This window comes from Phyllostomus discolor, chromosome 3 (assembly GCF_004126475.2).
Source record: "Phyllostomus discolor isolate MPI-MPIP mPhyDis1 chromosome 3, mPhyDis1.pri.v3, whole genome shotgun sequence".
NCBI lineage: Eukaryota > Metazoa > Chordata > Mammalia > Chiroptera > Phyllostomidae > Phyllostomus > Phyllostomus discolor.
Window position 1 is genome coordinate 58,072,807 of NC_040905.2, and position 22,010 is coordinate 58,094,816.

Sequence of the window (22,010 nt, forward strand, 5' to 3'; positions counted from 1 at the left end):
ACACTACATTTAGGTATGTTTAGATACACAAATATCTACCATTGTGTTAGAATTGTCTACATGCTGTACAGGCTTGTAGCCTAGGAACAATAGGCTATTTCAGCAATTTTCAACTGACGTGCCACAAGATTTTTAAAAACATGCAGTACCTAATTATTTATTTAGTCAGGGGGACCAACCTCTTTTCCCTTAGATTGTCAAAAATGACAGCAGCCAAAATAACAATAGCCGTCCAGTGCGAATGAATCAAAATTAAACCTTTTTTTGGTCAGATCGGCAAAAATATGTTTTTGGTGTGCTGCAGAATTTTAGTAATTAGGTTATGTGTGCCATGCAATGAAAAAGGTTGAACACGGCTGGGGTGTACCAGCTAGGTGGTGGAAGTGCACTCTGTGGTGTTTGCATAATGACGATGCCCCCTAATGACACTTCTCAAATGCACCCCTGTCACTCAGGGGAGGTCAAAGCAGTGCAGTCATTCTCTTCCTCCCGGCCTTATCTGCCTGACTCAGTCACTGTTGATGTCAGCCACAGTGTATCTCAGTGCAGTCTAGGCTCTTTGATAACAGATCCTTATGACTAGAAATTATAGCCAAGTAAACATAGTATTTCCGCTAAATTTAGCTAGACTTAACTTAGGTACATCCAGCTGCTGGTAGAGTGCCCGTGGAGCTCCAGTGGGGAGAACCACTACGTGAAAATAGGCAGGAAAAAATTGTGACCGCAAGATTTGATTCAGAGATTCAATACAGAGTATCCCCTGTACTTTAAGATTTATGGAAAGGAAAGCCTCTAAGCAATTTTCTAAATCCTGAATACATTTGGGTTTTTATTTGTATAACCCCTGTAATCAGGGCTAAATACAGACAGCTAAGAGTTAGGCTTGGCCTGTGTTTTTTTTCAAATGGCTAACATCCACTTAAAGGCTCATAAATCCTTCAAGTGTTTCCACTGTGTGGTTATGTGGAACCCCACCCCCACTTACGAGCAACTGGAATTGGGTCACAGATAAGGTAAATTACTTGTGGGGAAAAAATTTGGGGAGATGAATACAGTAATTTTGTTTCCCTTAGTGTGAGGACTGAATTTGTTGCAACAGGTTTACAAGTTATAGTTTTAGCCTGCAGCTTTCCATGTTGCTATTTTAAGACATTACATTTAAAGGAGACCGGAGAGCTAAAAATAACTAAATTTAAGTGTGAAATTTTGGGACCTTTGAAAGGAAATTTGGGACCCTGTGGAAATTTCTATAACGTTCAATAGGAAATTCCCTGTTGTCTCAAGTCTTAACTTCATTTTTGTGTGTGTTAAAAGAGAAATGATTTATTTTTTCCCTATTGAATATCCACAGATAAATTTAAGTACTTAAAGATTTTGAAAGAGTATTGATGCTTAAACAGCAGAAGAACACTTTTTAAGCACTTAAATATCACAATTTTACAGTGAATAAAGCCATGTTTAAATATTGAAAATACTCTTGTGATTAAGAACAATGTGACTTGTGGCTAAACTCTGAGTTTAATCCCAGTGCTGCATACTGTGAGCATGAAGATTAACCTGCAGCAGTTCACAGGCTGAGTCGGGGGTGGGCTGTCAGAGCCCAGGTCCAGAGTGTGATAGTGGAAGGAACAGATAAAGACCGTGGGCAGAGATCAGTGGGAATGGAATGGAAAACAAGGACCTGCTACCAGAAATACAATTGTTGGTGTATTTTGAAAAGGTATGTTTCTTCTCCCTATCTTTTATTGGGTTTTGGAATTAGGGTTAGTTTTCCTGAACCATTTGAGGTTTAATTGATAAATAGTGAGTGAAGGATATTTGAAAATGCTTTCTGGTATGGGGGGTTAGAAATATAAATCCTATTCCCGCTCAGGGTTTCTGTCTCATCATCCCAGCAGGATCCTGGGCCACCTCCAAACTGCTGGGGTGACTCAGTGGGCAGGGGGCAGAGCTGTTTCCTAGAGCCCTGAGGAAGGCTGTGAAGCAATATTTCCTTTTCTGGAAATGCAAGTGTTTATCCTGACAGAGGTAGGATGAAGACCAGAGAATGTTACTAAAATGCTTTCAATATATTTTTATTTAGATTTAGAAGCTGGTGTAATAATATATAGTAATTAATAGTTCCCCATAATAGAACTCTGCAACTTAGGGTTTATCCCTTCTCTTTTTTCATCTTCTAGTCCAACGGTTCTCAGCTTTGACTGCATATTAGAATCACCTGAAAAGCTTTTTAAAACTAGTGCTGATGGATGGGCCCAGCCCTAAACCAATTTCTGCACCTAGGGCCTGGAATCCAAGCACAGTGCCATCTGAGAACTCCACAGCTAGCTGATTCAAATGGGCAGCCAGAGGTGAATTCCTCCTCTGTAGGCACACAGGCCCAGAGCATCTTTGTTTCAGCTGTTTATTCTCTCAGTGGTCTTAGATGTTTCCTCAGCTGTGTTACTGGTCATGTCTAGTGTGTGCTGATTTTGAGATACAGAATAATGGCAATGAAATTGAAGGTTTGGACATTTTCAGGCTAGACAAACAAAGGAAGTTCATTTTGATAATATCCTATCTTAGAAAGGAAATCCCTGAACTATCTTAGTATCTATAGATTAATAAACCCTCTATTAACTATTCTTCTTGCTCTGCCAACATTTAGGGTTTGAAAATATTAAGCCTTTGTTTTACATCCTCTTATCAATCAGGACTGATTTATTTCTCTCCTGGGGTTTAACTACAAGTGATAAGTTACACACACACAAATTTAAAAAACAAAACACAACCCTGAACAACCATAAAAAATGGTTCAAAGATATAAAAGTCCTAATCCCTAGAAAATGCCTCTGAATGTGTGCATATTTCATAATGCGGGCAACTCGGTTCCACTCAAACTTGTCCCTTGATGTTCAAAAAAAAATCCGTTTGTTCTAGGCACGAACTACAGCACGAGCATAATGGGCAAAAGAGGTTAATCTTTCCTTTCAGGAGAGAGCATGGCCTTTAAAATTTTTGTCAGGGTAAGTGACAGATGAGACGATTTACATCCACCAAGATTGCAGTAACTTGTTGCAATAGGCTTGGCAACAAAAGTCTATCCAATAAAAAACATCAAATTGCACAGAATGGTGTCCATGCCAGTGGGTCTCCACATCCACTTCTCTGGGAATCGTGCCAAGATAAAAGGCTTCGAGTTTCCATTACTACTTCTGGGTTATAAACTGCAGCTTTTTGAACTTTTCCTAGACTAGGAAAGTTCATTGCCTATAGCAAGCTTCCCTGACCAACCCTGGCAACCTTGAGACCATTTCTGATCCATCAAAGTATTGTAGAAGATCACCCCTGGCTGGTGTGGCTCAGAGGATTGAGCACTGGCCTATGAACACAGGGGTCTCCAGTTCAATTTCTGGTCGGAGCACACGCCTAGGTTATGGGCCAGATCCCTGGTTAGAGGCATGCAAGAAGCAACCAACTGATGTTTCTGTCACACATTGATGTTTCTCTCCCTCTCTTTCCCCTTCCCTTCCCTTCCCTCTGAAAATAAGTAAATAAAATCTTAAAAAATATATTGTAGAAGACCTTACTACACAATAATTTACCTTGTCACTCCTGTTTTTCATAATGCTCCCTCTCTTCTCTCTAGCATCCCCTTGCTTTTCTGTTTTCCTTCTCCCATTCATGATTCCCACCTCCTTCCCCAGGCAGACCTTAACTAACTTACATAAAAATCATACAATTAGTCAGGGTCAAAGTCAGGAGCTAGCTTATTGCAAAAGCAGTAATGTTGCCTGGAGCAGAAGGGAGATTTTGAAGCTTCACTTTCCCAAGCCTGATAGTTAAGCATTGTTTTAACACTGATGATCAAAATGGATGCATAAATATCTAAAATAGTGTATTTAGTGTAGAAATGAATGATCTTTGTGGACTCACAGTTGGAATAATAGATACATTTACATTTGAATATGCAGGACCTTTTTTCTGTTGTGAGAGATATTAAGGAAAGGCCAGCTCTCTGGCAAGACGGTTTATTTCAGCTGACCCTTCAATGTACTGTCATAGGCAAAAGAAAAGCCAGCAGAGGTCTTTCCCTACCCTTCAGCAAACGTTCAGAATGGCTGCCTGTGAACCAGGACCATCACCGTTTAGCAACGATGAAATGAGACCACACAAACCACAAACATTTGTTTCCACATTGGACCACTCCATTTATTCCAGTTACCTCCATTGGTAGAACAAACAAGGAGCTGAAACAACCTGTTTTAGTTTTATTGTACCACTGGGATTTGTCCAGGAACTCTCGGTATACTGTTTAAATGAAATAAGTCAGAGGACATAGACAACTTGGTGGGTGAGCTCTAAAACAAAACCACCTCAACTCCCAAGAAGGCAGAGGTGACACATTTAAAGGATTGGGCACGTTGTATTGATGAGATAATAACCAAGAAAATGCCAACTAATAAAAACAAAAATAATGACTCTTAAGTGCTTATTACAAAGTGCTGGTATGAAGTGGATACCATTATTAGCTCCATTTTAGAAATGAGAAAACTGAGGCACCAAGCAATTATATAAGCCTTGTACAAGTCACACAGCTAGCAAGTAGCTTAGCTGGGATGTGAACCTGCTCCAAGGTCAGTCTTTAAACTACTAGCCTACAATTCTGTTAACCTTTAGGAAAGTTCAAATAACATTAAAAGTTTGCAAATGCTTGAAAGCAGAATCGGTGTGATGCCAGCAAACTAAATGCAAAATAATTTATTGGAGTAGGACATAAAACAATGCCTATTAAAAAAAAATAAAGCAGTACAAGTTTGTCTGGCCACTTTATTGTTTTGTGAATATTAACCAAAGTACTGTTTAAAAATCCTGCAATTTAATTTTTAAAAATCTTGGTACAATTCCCTTTCCCACAAGTCCTGAAAAATTGAAAATTTTAAGATTGAACCTCTATGCTTGATACTGAGAAGGACATAAATGTGTACTATTAGGTGGGGATGACTTTGGACAGGTGCCTCTTTGGATTTAAGTTAATAGAGGGAACGTGTTCATTGTTGAAGCTCTTAAGGAGGTCTAATAGCACTTTGAACATGAACATTCCTGAACTCACAGGCAACACAGCCATCTGTGCTGAATGGATTTTACAGGCATGCCAAAAGCCCTGGCAGGTGAGGGATGGGAACACTGAGGGCCTCAGTGAAAATGTCAGTTATCCTTAAGAATGAACGTTATTGTAAAGACCGGTTACCCTCAGGTCTCACAGTGCAACGAGCATAGGACCAAAGTCCATGGGACCAGTGGACTCTTTGCCATTAGAGCTGTTTGCAAGAAGAAAGGAACAATATCTGTTCTTCATTTTCCAGTTTATAAAACAATTAAGGGAGTAAATGATGGTTGCTAACCTCTATGATAATCTAATAAAAGCTTAGAACTTGCTCTCTTTCAAGGAATGTGCATATATAAATTCATTGAAGTTCTTGGGCCCCTAAACCTTGTCATAGAACCTAGAGGGAATGTGAATTTCTCACATTCTTTACAATGCCCACTTTGGCAATTCTGTTAATTTGAAATGCTGAGAAGTTATGATACAGAGGGTGCATTTCCTTGTTTGGGAGCAAAGCAAGCCATCCCAGAATATGAAAAGATATGGGAAAAGCATGAGAAAGGGGGTTAAGAAGGATATTAAGCTAAATGTGACAGGCACTCAGGGCAAAGAGCAAGGTCGTGGAAGGAGAAGGCTCTCCTCTGAGCTGGGGACACACTGGAGTGACTTGGCTGTCTGCTTATAGGGAGGGGATGACAGAGATTTTGATTTTGCACTCCTGTGTTAGTATACTGTGCTCCACGCATTGCTCAAGACTGTCTAATCAGGATCTCTTTAAGGGAAACCTTAGCATTGTTTGAGTTCTCTTTCCCACAGTAGAGCTAAAAGTCAACAGCAGCCAAAGATAAACAAGGAACATTGCTTTTTCCTGTGTTGTACAATAGTACATCTAATTTATTGACAATATTGTTGGTGATATAAATACTGATCTTACAATGACCTTTTTAAAAAGCCTGCTGGTGTGTTTTTTTTAAAGCATTATCAAGCCAGCAGACTTTCTTTTGTTGTTCATGAAATTTGTTTTCTAAATCAGGATTTCTTAAATAACAGGCTTTGTGTGCTGGAAGACACAAGAGACCTACTTGCTTCTCAGGTCCTGTTTTGCTTTTTTTCAATTGTTTGTAATTCTCTAAACCAACGAAAGGTTGGATTTCAACTTTTCTCTGTTCTCATTTCTTATAAAAAGAAATAGGAAAATGATTTATGAGTAAAGAATAGAGTTATACTTTACTTCTGCTTCTGAATCTGTTTTGAGACTATCTGGATTACAGTGTAGGGAAAGGTTCCTACCAAAATCTGTGAGGATACGAACAATTCCACTATTCCCCCTCTCACTCGTACCCAACAATCTACATACTCCTACAGGGCCTGACGCCCTAGAACCTAGGGATCCAAAGAGAATCAAGGTTTGGCCTGGATTATAGTCCTGATTGTACAAGAAAGTTATATTTAAAAAGATCAGCTTCCCCAATCCTTCTTGATTGCCTATTTACTTGTGGGTCTATTTCCAAAAGACTTCAAGCTGACTTTGATTCCTTAAAGTCAGTTTTGGTATACTTTTATTTTACTTTTTTTGTGTGTGTCTCACCCAACCCACGTCTTACCCCTAAGCTTATTCTCCCATAACACCCATTGTGTACATATGACTAGATCTATCCTAGTCATTAGCAATGATGCCTTGCTCTGCCCACTGTTAAGTCATCTCTACCATCAAGGACCAGCCTCTTTAAACACAACCCATTTCAGACTTACCACTTACCAAGCATGACAGAGCCAAGGGTCAGGTGAAACATAAGACATTTTTTCTTTAGTTTTTTTTTTTTTTTAAGAAATATACCATAGATCTAGATCAACTCCCCTTTCTCCACTTTCATATTGTAAAAGTTATATCCTTTCTACCCATGTTTTCATGCTCTCAGTGAACTATGTAGAATAATAATTTATATAAATGTTCTTATCTATTCACAATTTGCTTGTTTACTCAATACAATATTTTAAGGGTTATTCCAACATGATATAGATACCTGTAGTTTATTTCTTTAAACTGTTCTTCTCTATGCCAAGATATGAATGTGCAATACTATATGTTTCCAATTTATTAGCTATCCATAGATACACACGTAGGTTTTCCCCACTTTTTTGTTGTTACAAACAGTGGTTTGGTGAACACATTTGCATATGCATCTATACAAAGCTTTGGAACATATATAACTAGAAGTGAAGTTGCTGGACTTTTGGGGGGCACATCTTCAGCTTTAGTAGACACTGACAAACTGCTTTGGAAAATATTTGCAACAGTTCATACCCCTGCAACTATACAGCAGCAGATCCGCTCAGCTTCATCCACACTTGGTGCCTTGTCCATTCACATAATTGCCCATTTTCTAATAAATTGTCTTTTTCTTATTGATTTGTAGGAATTTTTATATAACTGTTTTTCATGATAATAATCATTTCTGAAATATGTGACAAGTATCTGCTTCTGTCCCTTGTCTTTTTGGTGCATATCAGTAAAGTATTTAAGTTGATAGTTGATACTATCAACTTATCAATGATATTAATCGTTATTTTCCTTTAACACTTGTGTTTTTGTACCTTGCTTAAGAAATAATCTATACTAATATCACAATCTCTTATATTGTCTTTTTATTTTTTTTATTTTAATTGTTGTTCAAGTACAGTTTTCTGCCTTTTACTCCCATCCCAACCCACCCCTCCAAACCTCCCCACCTCCCTCCTGTTTCTACCTGCCTCTTGTTTTTGTCCATGTGTCCTTTATACTTGTTCCTGTAAACCCTTCCCCTTTTCCCCTGAAATTCCCTCCCCTCTCCTCTCTGGTCACTGTCAGCCTGTCCTCTATTTCAGTGTCTTTGCTTGTATTTTGCTTGTTTGTTTTGTTGATTAGGTTCCTATTAAAGGTGAGATCGTATGGTATTTGTCTTTCACTGCTTGGCTTATTTTGCTTAGCATATTGCTTTCCAGTTCCATGCATGCTGACCCAAAGGGTAGGAGCTCCTTCTTTCTTTCTGCTGCATAGAATTCCATTGTGTAAATGTACCATAGTTTTTTGATCCATTCATTTACTGATGGACACCAATATTTGAAGTTTTACTTTATACATTTAGACATTTTACTCATCTAGAATGTATTTTGTGAGTGGTATAAAGTAGAGATCTATTTTTTAGATAATAACCAATTGTCTGAGTACCATTTATTCTCCACACATTTGTTTATATATACTAAAATTTTTATTTAAATGTGGGTAGACTTTTTTAAAGATTTTATTTAATATTTAGAGAAAGGGTAAGGGAAAGAGAAAGAAAGGGAGAGAAACATCGATGTGTGGTTGCCTTTTTCACGTCCCCTAATCAGGGAACTACCCTGCAAACCAGGCATGTGCCCTGACTGGGAATCGAACCAATGACCCTTTGGTTCATAGGCATTCAATCCACTGAGCCACAGCAGCCAGGGTGTGGGTAGACTTTTTTTTTCTCTTCCATTTTCTTATTCATGTACAAACACCATATTCTTTTAATTGATATATGATAGTTCTCCCATAATTTTTTAATGATGAGATTATGTTGATAGATATCTTTATGTTAAGCACTCTTTGAAATCTTTGAATAAGTCTTACTTGTTTCATTCCACTCTTGATTCAGATTACTAATATTTTTTGCATGTGTATTCATAGGCAAGAAATTGGATTAAAATGATTCTCATATATTTCTGGTGTTTTGATGGTAGCATCAAAAATTAGGTGAACAGCTTTCTATTTTTTGATACAGTTTGTTTAAGGGGGAGTTATCTTTCCAATAAAGGCTTGCTGAACCCCGCTGTAAAACCTGCAAATGCGGGGTGAGTTTTATCTCCAACTTATTAATTTATGTATGCTGTGTTACCCTTAATTAAGTACAAAGACTATTCCAATCATGTCACTTTGAGCTCACTGTACCCACTGCTGTGTGTGGGTGCTAGTCTCTTGTCTCTCTCCTTGGCAGTGCTGTGGCTGATGCCCTTTCCATGCTGAAGGGAAATCCATGGTTTGTTGCCTTTGCCAGTAACAAAAATATTGGAGAGCTGGACAGCAAAGCCATTGCCTTTGGCATCTGTCACATGAACTGTCTCAAAAGAACTAGGGTATCTCTCTCTGTTGGTAAGCACACCAATTTATCCCAGCGTAGCACCTCTGGTCACCACATGCTGGTTACCAGTGTCAAACGTGATGAAACCAGTAATTTTGCCAGTATCCCAGTCAGTCTGAATGTTGTCATTCACTTTGGTGAGGGGGCCAAGGTAGCTGATGGTCTAAGCATCATGGGTTAGTAGGTGAGGACAAAGATCTTCCTCCCTTTGCACAACTCAAATGTGGTCCCCTCAGGTGTAATAGGATGAATAGCAAATCGACCCTTGGTGTCACAGATCAGATGGAAATTCTCTCCAGTCTTGTCAGGCTGATCTCATCCATAACACCACAGGGGAGTTATATCAGTTCGACCTTGCCATCAATTTTAATAAACTGCATGCAGATCTTTGCTTCATCTCCTGTCAGGGCATACTTCCTTAAGAAAATGATGAGAAGGAGATATTCTCTGAGCTTGTGGGCACTGGAAGATGGCTGAGGAGCAAACACGCGGGTCAGCTTATCAAGCATCCAATTCTTTGGAGCTGCTGCATGATTTAGGTGCTTTTCAGGACCACGAGCCATTGCTGTGCCAGGCACAGAAAATGTCTCCACTGTATTTAAAAGTTCTTGGTATATTCATGTTTTTTGTCTTTTTAATGAATCACTTTAGAATTTTTCCCTAGAAAACTGTTTATTTTATCTAAGTATTCCAATTTGTTGGCATACAATGCTTCATATTAGTTTCTTATATCTAAAGTTTTATCTCCTTTTCATTCTGAATGTTCATTTTATGCCTTCTTTCTTTGTAATGATGGATAATGCCAATGATTGTTAGTATCTTTTCAAAGCAGTAGCTTTGTAAACAATTGTACTTCATTCATGTAATCAGTAAATTATGTGGAGTAACTGCTGTATGTCATGCTCCTGCTGTGTTCTAAGTGATTATGATGAGAAGACAAAATAAAACAAAAAGAACAGTGAAAAATAAATAAATAGATCTTAGATCCCTACTCTGTGGTGCTTATGAGGCAGAGACAAACAACAAGTATAGTTAAGTATATGGGATATTGTTGCTGGTAGCAATAGGATTCTTGGACATAGTCACGGGAAATGCATTTTGGGGACCCATGCCTAGGAAGACTGGAGGCATCATGGTAAGATTTGCTGGGATGAAAACAAACGATTGTCCCCAGGTGCCTATGACTCATTCACAATCAGGTGGCTCAGCTCTGTCCGCCGAAGAAGAAGTCCTGGGCCTGTGAGCACAAGTGCCCACCAGGAGGATCAGGATCCACAACTGTAATGCATCACCCTGGGCTCTAGTAGTCCAGCATGGCCTCTGCTCCCAGCTGTGCTCCAGCCCAGTAGGTGCCACACTTTAGCCCAGGCTCATGCAGCTGTTACAGAGACTGCACATGAATGAAGGAACCTCAGGCCTTTCTTAAGCTTTGTTTATATTATCTTGGGTATGGGAGAGAGCAGGCTTTCTTTCAAACTAACCAGTCTTCTTTTCAATCCTTCCCAAGTTTGTGCTGGACCCTCACCCTATCCAAGCTTTTTCCTGGATCTTCAGGCATTCCATGCCCTTATCTTATCTGATCTTTTCCCCAGACTAGACACCTCCCCTTTATGTCACCATAATGGCTCCTAATATGTATGCCTCAGTGGAGGAATTCCCTGCTCACCAGTGCCCCCTCACTCACTATCCCCCCCCCTCCACTTCTGAGGGAATGGAGCAGTTATTCCCTGGGGAGGGTGGAAAGCCACCTGATCAGGGATTAAGTCCCTTTGGCGGGGAGCACAATTAGCTGCCCCCTGGGATGTCTGTGAAGCTGCACCTTCTTAGTTAATCAGGCTTAATGTCTGATTCCATTTGCTTTCTTCCTTTGTTAATAGCTAACCAGCTACATACCTACTATAATAATATTATGAGAAATGCTATAAAAAGAATTGAGCAAGGTAATCTGTATTGAGAAGTGCTGTAGGGTATAAAGTGCATGTGGGTTGCAATGTTAAAGAAGAGTTGAAAGAAAGGTGTTATTGAGAAGATGAGGTTTGACCAAAGATTTATCTGGGAAGTTAACCATGTCCTTATCTGGGAAGGAATATCCCTGCAGAGGGAACAGCTAGTGCAGAGGCCCTAAGGCATGAACATGCCAGTTATGTCTGGGAATTGCAAAGAGGCCAGTGTGGCCCAAGTAGAGTAAGCGAGAGAGAAAGAAGTTGCAGAAATAAGTATAAGGACGCTGGGTTTACACTGTGGAAGGAATGAGATGATCTGCTTTACAGTTTCAAATATAAATAGAAGCAGGTGGAAAAGTGAGGAGGCTATTGTAATGGAGGCAAGAGATAAGGGTCGCTTGGCCCAAGGTGATGCCAAGGGTCACTTGGCAATGGTGATGCAGAGGTGAAGTTAAAATCATCTCTCCCTACTGTTGTTTATTTGTTTCTATTTCACCAATGTTGGCTTATATTTTATTATTCTCTTCCTTCTACTTTCTTTACTTGAGTAATTAACCCCTTTTCTTATCTATTTTGTTTTATTAAGTATAATATAATAAAATTTATTGTGTTGAAATTCTTAACCTACTTTAGTTTTGTAATAACTTGATTTTATATATGAATATTAGATATGAATACCAAAATTTTAAAATTCTTTAGCTTTTATTTTAAATTTTTAAAAATTTCATTTAAGCCCTGGCTGGCTTAGATCAGTTTATTGAGCGCAGGCTATGAACCAAAGTGTCGCAGGTTCGATTCCCAGTGAGGGTACATGCCTGGGTTGCAGGCCATGACCCCCAGCAACTGCACATTGATGTTTCTCTCTCTCTCTCTCTTTCTCCCTCCCTTCCCTCTCTAAAAATAAATAAATAAAATCTTTAAAAATAATTTCATTTAACTTTTTCATTTAAATTTAAATTTCATTTAATTTTTAAAAATGTCATTCGTTTGGTTGAGTGTTCTAAAAAGCATGGGAACAATAATTGTTTTCTATCCTCTAAATCTCCCAAAATGTACTTGGAAGACCATGGAAGTTACCCAGGCATTTTTCTGAGGCTTTTGAAAACCACTCAAGGTAGTCTGCATACAAAACACATTATATTTCAATACAAGAAAATCTGGATTGCAGAATTTAAGCCTGGTTAAGTCTGAACAATGAAAGTCCTGTGGAAGAATCTGCCTCTACAGATGACACCTCTGACACAAGGTTTTCTGAACATTTCAGGACGATTCAAGAGGGTGACCAGTGTCAGTGGATTATTAACATCAATTACTCTGTTAGCTTTAGAAAAGGATACCTTCTAGAACTTTTATTTATTAAGTACTCTGTTCTCCTGGGTCACCCTTCCACATAATGGTTTTGAGAGTTTGGCCTGATTCCCTATCACAGGTACTCACCAGAGTTTCCACTGGAACTTATGCCTTGGATTCCTTCCTGCCTCCTGTTCCCTCCCTCAACTCTGCATCTACTTCTTCTGTGCGTTTTCTTCTCTCTGTCTCTTATCAACACAGACATGAAAGATAGACTCCTTTTGTTTTTTTGTGTCCTGCCAAATTCTACAAGCACAAGGCAGGGTGAAGAGAAACTGAACAGTGTAACAGACATTTTCCTTAATGTCTTTATTTTTTAATTTAATGTTTATTGTATTTTCCCATTACCATTTAATACCCTTATACCCACCTCCCCCCAGCAATCACCACACTGTTGTCCAGGTCCATGAGTTCTTTTTCCTTTTTCACTCAATCCCTCTACCTCCTAACTTCCCCTCCAGCTGTCATCCTGCTCTCCATCTATGAGTATGTCCCCACTTTCCTTCTTAGTTCAGTTTCTTTATTAGATTCCACATATGACTGAAATCATATGGCATTTCTCTTTCCCTGACTGGCTTATTTGACTCAGCAAACTGTTCTCCAGGTGCATCCATACTGTCTCAAAGGGCAAAACTTTTAAAGCTTCCCCCATCTTCTGCAACATAAAGATTTTCTCAGTGCCTCTTGCTTCTTCCATCCAACCCTTTTCTCTTCCATTGCCAGGCCTGCCATATGTTCTTGTCCTCCTTAAACTCTGCAGTGTTCTTGAGCTGCCCATGGAAAGAAACTATTTTTTCTCACTTTATTTTGAAGAGTGAATCAGAATCTTAAGACTCTGTTTCCCTTAGTTTTACCTTTTCTTTCTTTTGTGACCTATGCATTTAGCTCCCAATGGCCTATTAAGAAGTTTTGCTAAACAAATTATATCCCTAAGAAGAATTCTGTTTATCAGATTTTGAAATAATATATTTTTGCTTTCTCAGTATATGTTGTAGAACCATTTTACAACTTTTTGCTTGACAACAATTTTCTGAAATGCTTTGACTAACTCTGGTTTTGTTAAATAATGAAATATATAAGAATATGATTGATAAGCTATTTTTATTTTGTATGTATTTATATTATTAACTAACCCCATTCAGTTAGATCAAATCAACTACCACAACAATGATGCAGACCCTGGACCATGGGGTCTGTGGGTTGTGGATGCCACGAACAAATTCACAGGGACTACAGAAAACCTGTGGAGAAAAAGGGACGGTAGGCTGCTCTCTGAGTGAGAGAGAGGGCCCTGACCCCTGCCTGGACAGGCTTCTATTGCTTTTCTGGGCATATTATATTGAGGATGGTCCTCATTTACTATGCACAGGTTCCTTGTAGGTGATTACCTTTTACAGATAACAAAGGAAAGAATGTTGCTAATTACTTTAAAGAGAAGGATGTTGCAGATCAAGGGGAAAAATGGTTGAACTGGTTACACTCCATACTTGGGAGGTTTAGCGCAGATTTTAGAAAGTTACTTTAGAGATATACAGTAAGCATTTGCTGCCTCAATTCAGGGTGAGGAAGTTTAGCAAAGGCGAGCCTCATAGCAGCCTAGGTACAATGCAGGCCTGATTCCCCATGGGAGAACCTATCCCTGGACGTGGTTCCTATGTGCTGACCTCCCTCCCCGTCGGTTTTCTGAATCGGGCTGAGCTACATTCCCCATGCCATGTGGAATGGTTCCCTATACAACAAAGCCAATACATAACAGCAAATGGAATCTCAAAAGATTTAAAAATTTAATCAAATTCAAAAGCCAGTATAGCTTAGACATCAAGATCATAGATAAATTCATATATCTGTCTGCCAGATTTCAAGTCTTTCTCTAATACCTACTAGCTGTGTAACCTTGGACAAGTTATTTAACTTCTCTGCTCTTCAGTTACCTCATCTGTAGCATACAATAATAATAATAACAATAATAAGAGTACCTATTTCATGTGGTCATTGTAATAAATGAGTTAATGCATGTAAAGCTCTTGGAAAAAATGTCTGGCACTAGTGTACCATGTACACATATTAGCTGAGATTCCCCTACTCACACCACATACATTAGCTCAAGGACTGGAGAATAAAAATATGAAGGTAAGGAAGGAGGCTGACAGATTAGGGTGTTAGATTAAGTATCACATATCTGACATTTAAAGTATGCTGAATGAAGAAATCACTGTCTTTCAACTTATTCTAATATATACAAACTAAATCTAAAATCCTAAGGAAGTAAGGCATGTGTCCTTAAATGGTTCTTACTATTTCTTTGACCCATTGGAAAATCTGATAAAAGCTGTTTACTAGTTTCAACTACTATGTTAAACAGTGTTTGGGATTTACAATGCCCATGAAACCCATCCATGAACCTCAGGTCAAGAATTCATGGTTTAAGAGTTTCTGGTAGGAAGTCAGATGTAAACATTTTTTGTTAGTTTTTTTAATGTTAAGGATTACAAAGCATAATTGTCCTCCTTGTCAGGAATTCCAGTGGATCTGAAATTGTACCCTCCTGGCTAGCTCACAAATTAACCTGGTGCAGCTTCATAAATAATGGCAGATAATAGAATTCTGGGTCCAAGACAAAGTAACGTTAATACTGGTGACACAGTGAGTCATACAGCTCACGTTCACGTCAGTTCCCCTTGCCCTCCAAGATGCACAGGGACAATGCAGAAGCAGCTTTTTAGTTGACGGAGTCCCACTTGTTGATTTTTGTTTTTGTTGCCTTTGCTTGGTACCAAATTCAGAAAATCATCACCAAGATGTAAGTTGTAGAGCTTACCACCTGTATTTTCTTCTAGAAGTTCTATGATTTGGGGTCTGACATTCAAGTTTTAACCCATTTTTAGTTAATTTTTATGTATGATATAAGACAGTGGTCCAGTTTCGTTCTTTTGCATGTGGCTGTCTAGTTTCCCAGCACCATTTATTGAAGAGGATGTTTTCCCCCCTTGTATATTCTGGACTCTTTTGTTGTAAATTAATTAACCATGCATGTATGGGTTTATCTCTGGGCTTTTTATTCTGTTCTGTTGATCTATGTGTCTGTTTTTATACCATACTACTTTGATTACTATTGTTTTGTAATATACAGGGTCCAGCAGAAGTAACGCCTGCTTGGGTGTGGTTGGTAGGGTAATAATATGGGTGTAATAATTTATAGTTTTAATTTGAATATTTCACCTAAAACGTGAAATATGTGAGACCCATCTCCCAACCCAGGTTCCATCAAGTCAGGGAGGAGAGATATTGTCACATGTTAGCTGGGGAGGGGGAAACAATGTCATTTGTATGGATAGATAGGTAATTAATGATCTCTTCATTTTAATTGGGGGAATAAGAAAGGAACAAGATATATATAGTGACTGCCTTCAGGAGGCTTACAGGCTTTAAACAGATAGCCCTTAAAAATGATTCAAATAATTTGTGTAAATTCCACCAGAGGAAATCAAATAGATTTATGAAATTGTGTGTTGTGGGGACTTGACCTAGTTTGTGATGTCAAAGATGTTCCTGAGGAAGTAACACTTAAAAACAAAGCCTAACATAGTAGTAGCAATTACCAGGTTAAGAGCAGGGAATATAATGTTCTGAGTAGAAGGGTAATCCTACTGGATGAGGGAAGCCTGTATTATTGGAGGAATAAGAATGCCAGTATTACTAGATCAGAATAAGGTAAGCAGGGACCAGACTGAGTTTTGGACTTGAACCTGATGATAATGCACAGTCACTGAAGGGTTAAAAGCAGGTATATGCCCTTGTTATACTTACATTTTAAAAGTAACCCCCGCCCCCCATGCACAGTGTTTTATAAGAAAAGGGTTGTAAGGGAATAAGTGAATGTTGACAGTGGAGTTCATAGCTTATTACCATAAGCCAGGCAAGAGATGATAGTGATCTGGTCTATAGACAGTGGAAGTATAGACAAAGGGAAATGAATGGATTCAAAAAAAATATTCATATAGCTGTCAGGCGTAGGTGATTGATTTGATTTAGAAGGAAAAAAGAAAGTCATGGATGATTCTCAGATTTCTGGCATGGGCAACTGCACAGGCAGAATGCCTAGAAGGAATTAACTAGCCTCTTGGGAATTTACCTCATAAATTCACTTCTATTTCAGTGACAGCAAGCATTTTAGATATATACACATAAGGAATCCGATTCTCTCCAGAGCTCTGAGAACTAACTTTGGTGCAGATGAAAGATGAGCTATAGGGATTGAGATGTCACGCACACCTCTTAATCTCAATGGTAGTTCTTTTTGCTTGAATCCATTGAAGAAAGGGTGTCCTTATGCTATCAGTTGGTTTAAAAAAAAATAACTTCAGATTTTCCTACCAGTGTGATTCCTCCTAAATTGTACAATTTAAATTAAGGTTTAATGCTATCATTAATACTCCCTAAATTCCCAGTGTGTTAATTCTGGGACTTTCCTCATGTTGTCTTACTGTCCACAGACATTCAGAATGTGTAGTAGATACGCAACCATATTGGTCAGATATGTAGTGAACCTGATGTCCACACTGTGTAAGTTATTTAGAATTAAGGAACTCCTAGGAGCATTTTTTTGGAGTACTTAAAATCAATTAACAAAAACCCAAATCAAACTAGAATAAGAAAACACGTAGCTTATGTATATAAAAACTTTAAGAGCATTGTAACATTCAGGCAGCTCTGAATAAAAAAATATCAGTTCTGTCTCAGTACATGACTCACCTCTGGGTGCCTTTGTTATTTTCATGATTGGGCCGGTTTTCTCCATGAAGTGGGAAGAGGCCACTGGCAGCTGTTAGCCTACATGGTCCTTCTGGTTTCCCAGTGGAAAAGTCTGTTGCTTTCCTACCACGAAAACAGGGAAGACTGAATCATTACTCATCTCTGAACCAATCAGTGTGGCCAGAGAATGAAGCCCTGACTGTCCAGTTGGAAAGGATTCAGAAGAGTCCTATGAAGATTAGTAATGGGAAAAAAATAAAATTTTAAAATCAATAAATATGTATGTAGTGCTTTGTCTATGCAAAATAAAGCCTATTAAGAGGATAATAGATGTCAAGTTTGAGTAGAATCATGAACTATTTGGATTAGAGATAGGGAAATTTTTTAAAAGATTTTATTTATATTTATTTTTAGAGAGGGAAGGGAGGGAGAAAGAGAGAGAGAGAGAGAAACATCAATGTGCGGTTGCTGGGGGCCGAGGCCTGTAACCCAGGCATGTACCCTGGCTGGGAATCGAACCTGCGACACTTTGGTTCGTAGCCCGCGCTCAATCCACTGAGCTATGTCAGCCAGGGTGAGATAGGGAAATTTTTAACTGGTAGTTCATAAGTGTTGGAATGAATTAGGGGCCTTCTGCAAAATCTTTTAAAACAGAGTACCTTCTCATATTGGCCTTTTGGGGGCCCTGTGCTGCTCAGACTCAGTGACAAGTTAGATGAATACAGCCTTCCTAGGGGCATGATTCACATGTTATGCAATTTTGCATCTTAGGGCCTGGAGCATAATAGACTCTAAAATATTTGCTGACTGAATGTGTGCTGATGCTAATTTGTATATATACTCAAGTTTTAATTAATCTGTGAATGGAAAGTATATTGCAGACCTACCGAACAAATATATTTATGCTGATGTTATCATCATGCATAGCAAACCCCTAGATTGCCCATCTTTCCAGCTATTCTGTTTTCAGTGCCTAGAAGCCAAGTATGCTGTTAATTGAAGTAAAAGATAAATGATGAGATGATACTGATATAATTTTCAATTATCTGCAGTTTTAGATCACCTGATCCATTGTCTCCGTCTATTATTACTATCAATTAAGAGTTCATTGTAGCAGTAATTATGAAAGATGGAGTTTATTGATATCATAAGTCATACTAGATTAAAAACACATGGTATGACACCTTTATGAATAGACTTAATACTTAATCCAAGACCAAATGGAATTGAGTGATAGAATTTGGGTTCAGCAAAGAAACTAAAGGCCCGTTTTCTACCTAACCTCTCCTTCTATAGTTTTATCTCTTTATTTAAAGAGATAAAGTGATAATGGGATTGAGCCCATACCCAATGTAAAGTAACCTCTTTATGGTACAACCTGGGCTAGAACCTGCATGAAAGAGAAAAATTTCCTGAAGTCGGAGGGAAGATTTCAGAGGCCAGATCTTAATTATTAACTTCAGTTAGTTGATATAATCTCTACCTTAATATAATTATGAAACTACACTGATTTGCAATTTTCTTTAAAAAGTCTTTTTTTTGTCCAATTACAGTTGTCCCCTTTTTCTCCCCAATACTCTCCCCTGCCCTCCACAGCCCCCATATTCTGAAAGCAAACCCAACATATGCAAATAAATACGTGCTTAATTTGTCTGTTTTCCCTTTCCTTTTGTGTAAGGAACACCTTATGAACTTAGGTGATTTGATTAAAATTAGCTCTCCATTGGGAAATAGTTCTAAGGCTGAAGAAATTTGGAAGTTATTTAACTGTTTCACAGAGGTTTTAAGCTTGAGGTGCTTAGTTTTATTGACTCACTTGTGATCTAATTACCTAATTACTCTAATCCATACACTGATGGCACAGGAAGATGTGCTGGTTCAGTTCAAAGATGATCTCACCACGCTTTGCCCAACTGATACCTCTGAAATCAGTTGAGTAGTTAAGGCAGTATGAAAGGATTGTGCTTCGCTACAGTCTTTTTTATTTTAAATAGTAACAATATCCAGAAGTCATACAGTTGGAAGTCGCCATAAATGACAATGAATCAGAAGCATCAGTACAGTTGGTATATAAAAAATAATGCTTTTTTATGGCCATGAAGTAAACTGGTGTATTTAATGCACAGTTGGGCCAGAGCTCTTCATTTGGACATCACAACACATGTCTACTGCCTTGGATGTTAGAACAAATGTTTCATTGCTTAAGCCTGGTACCTTTTAGTTTTTAGCCAACCCCATTGCAGAAAGCCATCTTTAAATATTAAATCAGGATAATTTAATCTGAATGAAACTTAGAATTAGAAAAAAATGCAGTCTTTAAAAAATAATAGCCCACACATTGGCAAACAGTCTCTGTGCTGTTTCCTGCACGCAGTTCCGAAGTGGTGTGTGTCGAGGCTTTAACAAACTTGTGCTTGTGGACACATACATGGGAGGCGCCCTAGAAAGCAGCCTCCATGATGGTCTTACATGTGATTCAGAGTGCTGAAAGGGTTCACTGTTTTTGCTTCAATTCTTTATTGAGATCCTTAAAACCTGATTTCTGCCTCCTTTTTTTTCTTTCACAAGAGAACAAACAAGCTATAGTTTGAGTCAATAGGAACCCCAAGCATTTTTATTAATGTGTACTCACCAACAGCCTGAGCCTTGTATGGTTGTTTTTATCCTCCATTCAGTGTGTATCTGTCATTTTCTGTTCACCATCTGGGATAACCAGAGGTAACACTTAGGAGCAGAACACTCAAGTTCTATCTCTAATTCATTATTTCAGCTGTAACAAAGAAGTAAGCCTATGGTGTGTTCTTGGCTATAATGCACTAGAGTTGTACATAGCCTGGACACAAATTGATCTGTGTTCAATATTTTTTCCAGAGGAATTTCTGTTCCGGATATAGTTTTGTTCAGTATTATATTGACTCAAGCTGATAAATCTTAATTTTTTTAAATCAAAACTAATATCCTTATCTCTTGATGACAATAATTTTTGAAGCTCCAGTGGTTCTTGCTACAACTTTTGTGAGGAGACATTGCTCAGTGCCCAGGGCATGCAGCCCTTTTGTTTAGAGAGACAGTGTGGTTAAGTGGCTAAAGAAGGAGACTTTGGAGCTGGACCAACTGCTTAGGTTCAAATTCTCCTTCTCCCTTTTCCTAGAGTTTGACCTTGAACAAGTTATTTAACCTCTCTGTGCCTTGATTCAAGATTGCTGTGAGGATTAAATGAATTACTGAGTTCATCCTACTCTTCTTCTGCTTAGAAGAGTGTTTGGCACTCAGTAAGTAGCACTTACATGTTAGATATTTTCACAGCTGTTCCTATCTCAAAGTCTTTGTACTTGCTGTACCTTCTATCTGGAATGTTCTTCTTTCAGACATTTGCATGGCACACTGTCTCACTTCAAATGTCTCTCCTCAGAGAGGCCTTTCCTGACTATCTTTTTCACTCTCTATTCCTATTCACTGCTTTATAGTCCTGATCGCCACCCAATATTATATTTATTTCATCTTTCCAATTCTGTTTCTTCAAAAAGAATGTCGTCTCAGTAAGGTCTGTTGTATAGCACTGTATCCCAAAAGTCTAGGACAGTGTCTGATGTATACATAGTAGGTACATGTGCTCAGCAATTATTTGATGACTGAATATATGAAGAAATTATTACAAAAGTATATTTACATTAAAAATTCCTTTGTATAGACACATAAATCTCTATATCAGAACTCTCTAGAGCACAAAATAATCACAGTGACTCCAAAATGAACTAGATCCTGGTTTTAGGTTTTGTTTCCAGTGAATTGAAGAATACTGTGGTCATACCCAACACATATGAGCATCTGTAGTGATTCAGAACATAAGCCTGAACTTTCAGTTCTACTTCTCAAAGTCCATTTTGTTTTTAATATAGATAATGTTTAACATTCACTTGAAATGGAGAAAGAAAATAGTACCAGTCTAAAGATTTGAGATGTTTTTTCATGCACAAAGATGGCAATATTTTCTATCGCAGATAAACTATTAAACCTTTCTCATTTACCATGGAATTAATGTGATACAGCCCTGGTTTATCCCCATAAACCTCAGTAGTGAAGAATAATTAAGTTGTCCTCAACTCGTTTTCTATTTTTAAGCATATGGTGATACTGAAACCTTCCTTACCAAACTGTTAGTGTAACTGGTTATAAAACACTGAAGAATGCAGCTGACAAATTCAGCTGGAACAAATTATAAGCAGATCTGTAAAAGACCTCCAAAGTTTGTTTTCTGTTTTTAATGTTTAAAAAATAACTGAGATGGCACCATAGATAAAGGATACTGTAGTGATTTGCTATGTATTGAAAATTAGTAATAATGGATATGTATAATTAATTTCTATTTATTATTTACATCAGGATAATGTTTTGAGATGCTGATGATATGTCACTTGTAATAACAGTGGAGGTGGAAATTGGATTTTATTGGAAGTGGAGTGCTTAGTATTTTTAACCCATGTACTCTTATATGCTTAGTGTTTCCTGAGTGTGATTCTCAAAATTCACATGTTTGCTATGGATCTGTCTGGCCTACTATCTATTTAAATGCCTTGTTTGGTGATCTAGGAGGTTTCCTCCTTTCAGGGAAATTGTGAAGTATAGGCTGAGTGGACTTTCTACACTTAGGTACACAGCACATTATTAAAACATTTTTTAAAATCTTATTTTTATAATTTTCTTATGATTGTCACTTGGAATAAGGCAACCCATTTG

General features: G+C 38.1%; 1 protein-coding gene and 1 pseudogene across 1 annotated transcript in view; one reads left to right on the top strand and one right to left on the bottom strand.

Annotated features, from left to right (window-relative positions):
- Positions 1–22,010, top strand: part of ADGRV1 (adhesion G protein-coupled receptor V1) — a 507,196-nt gene that overhangs the window by 385,707 nt on the left and 99,479 nt on the right.
- Positions 9,014–9,803, bottom strand: LOC114501640 (annotated as a pseudogene).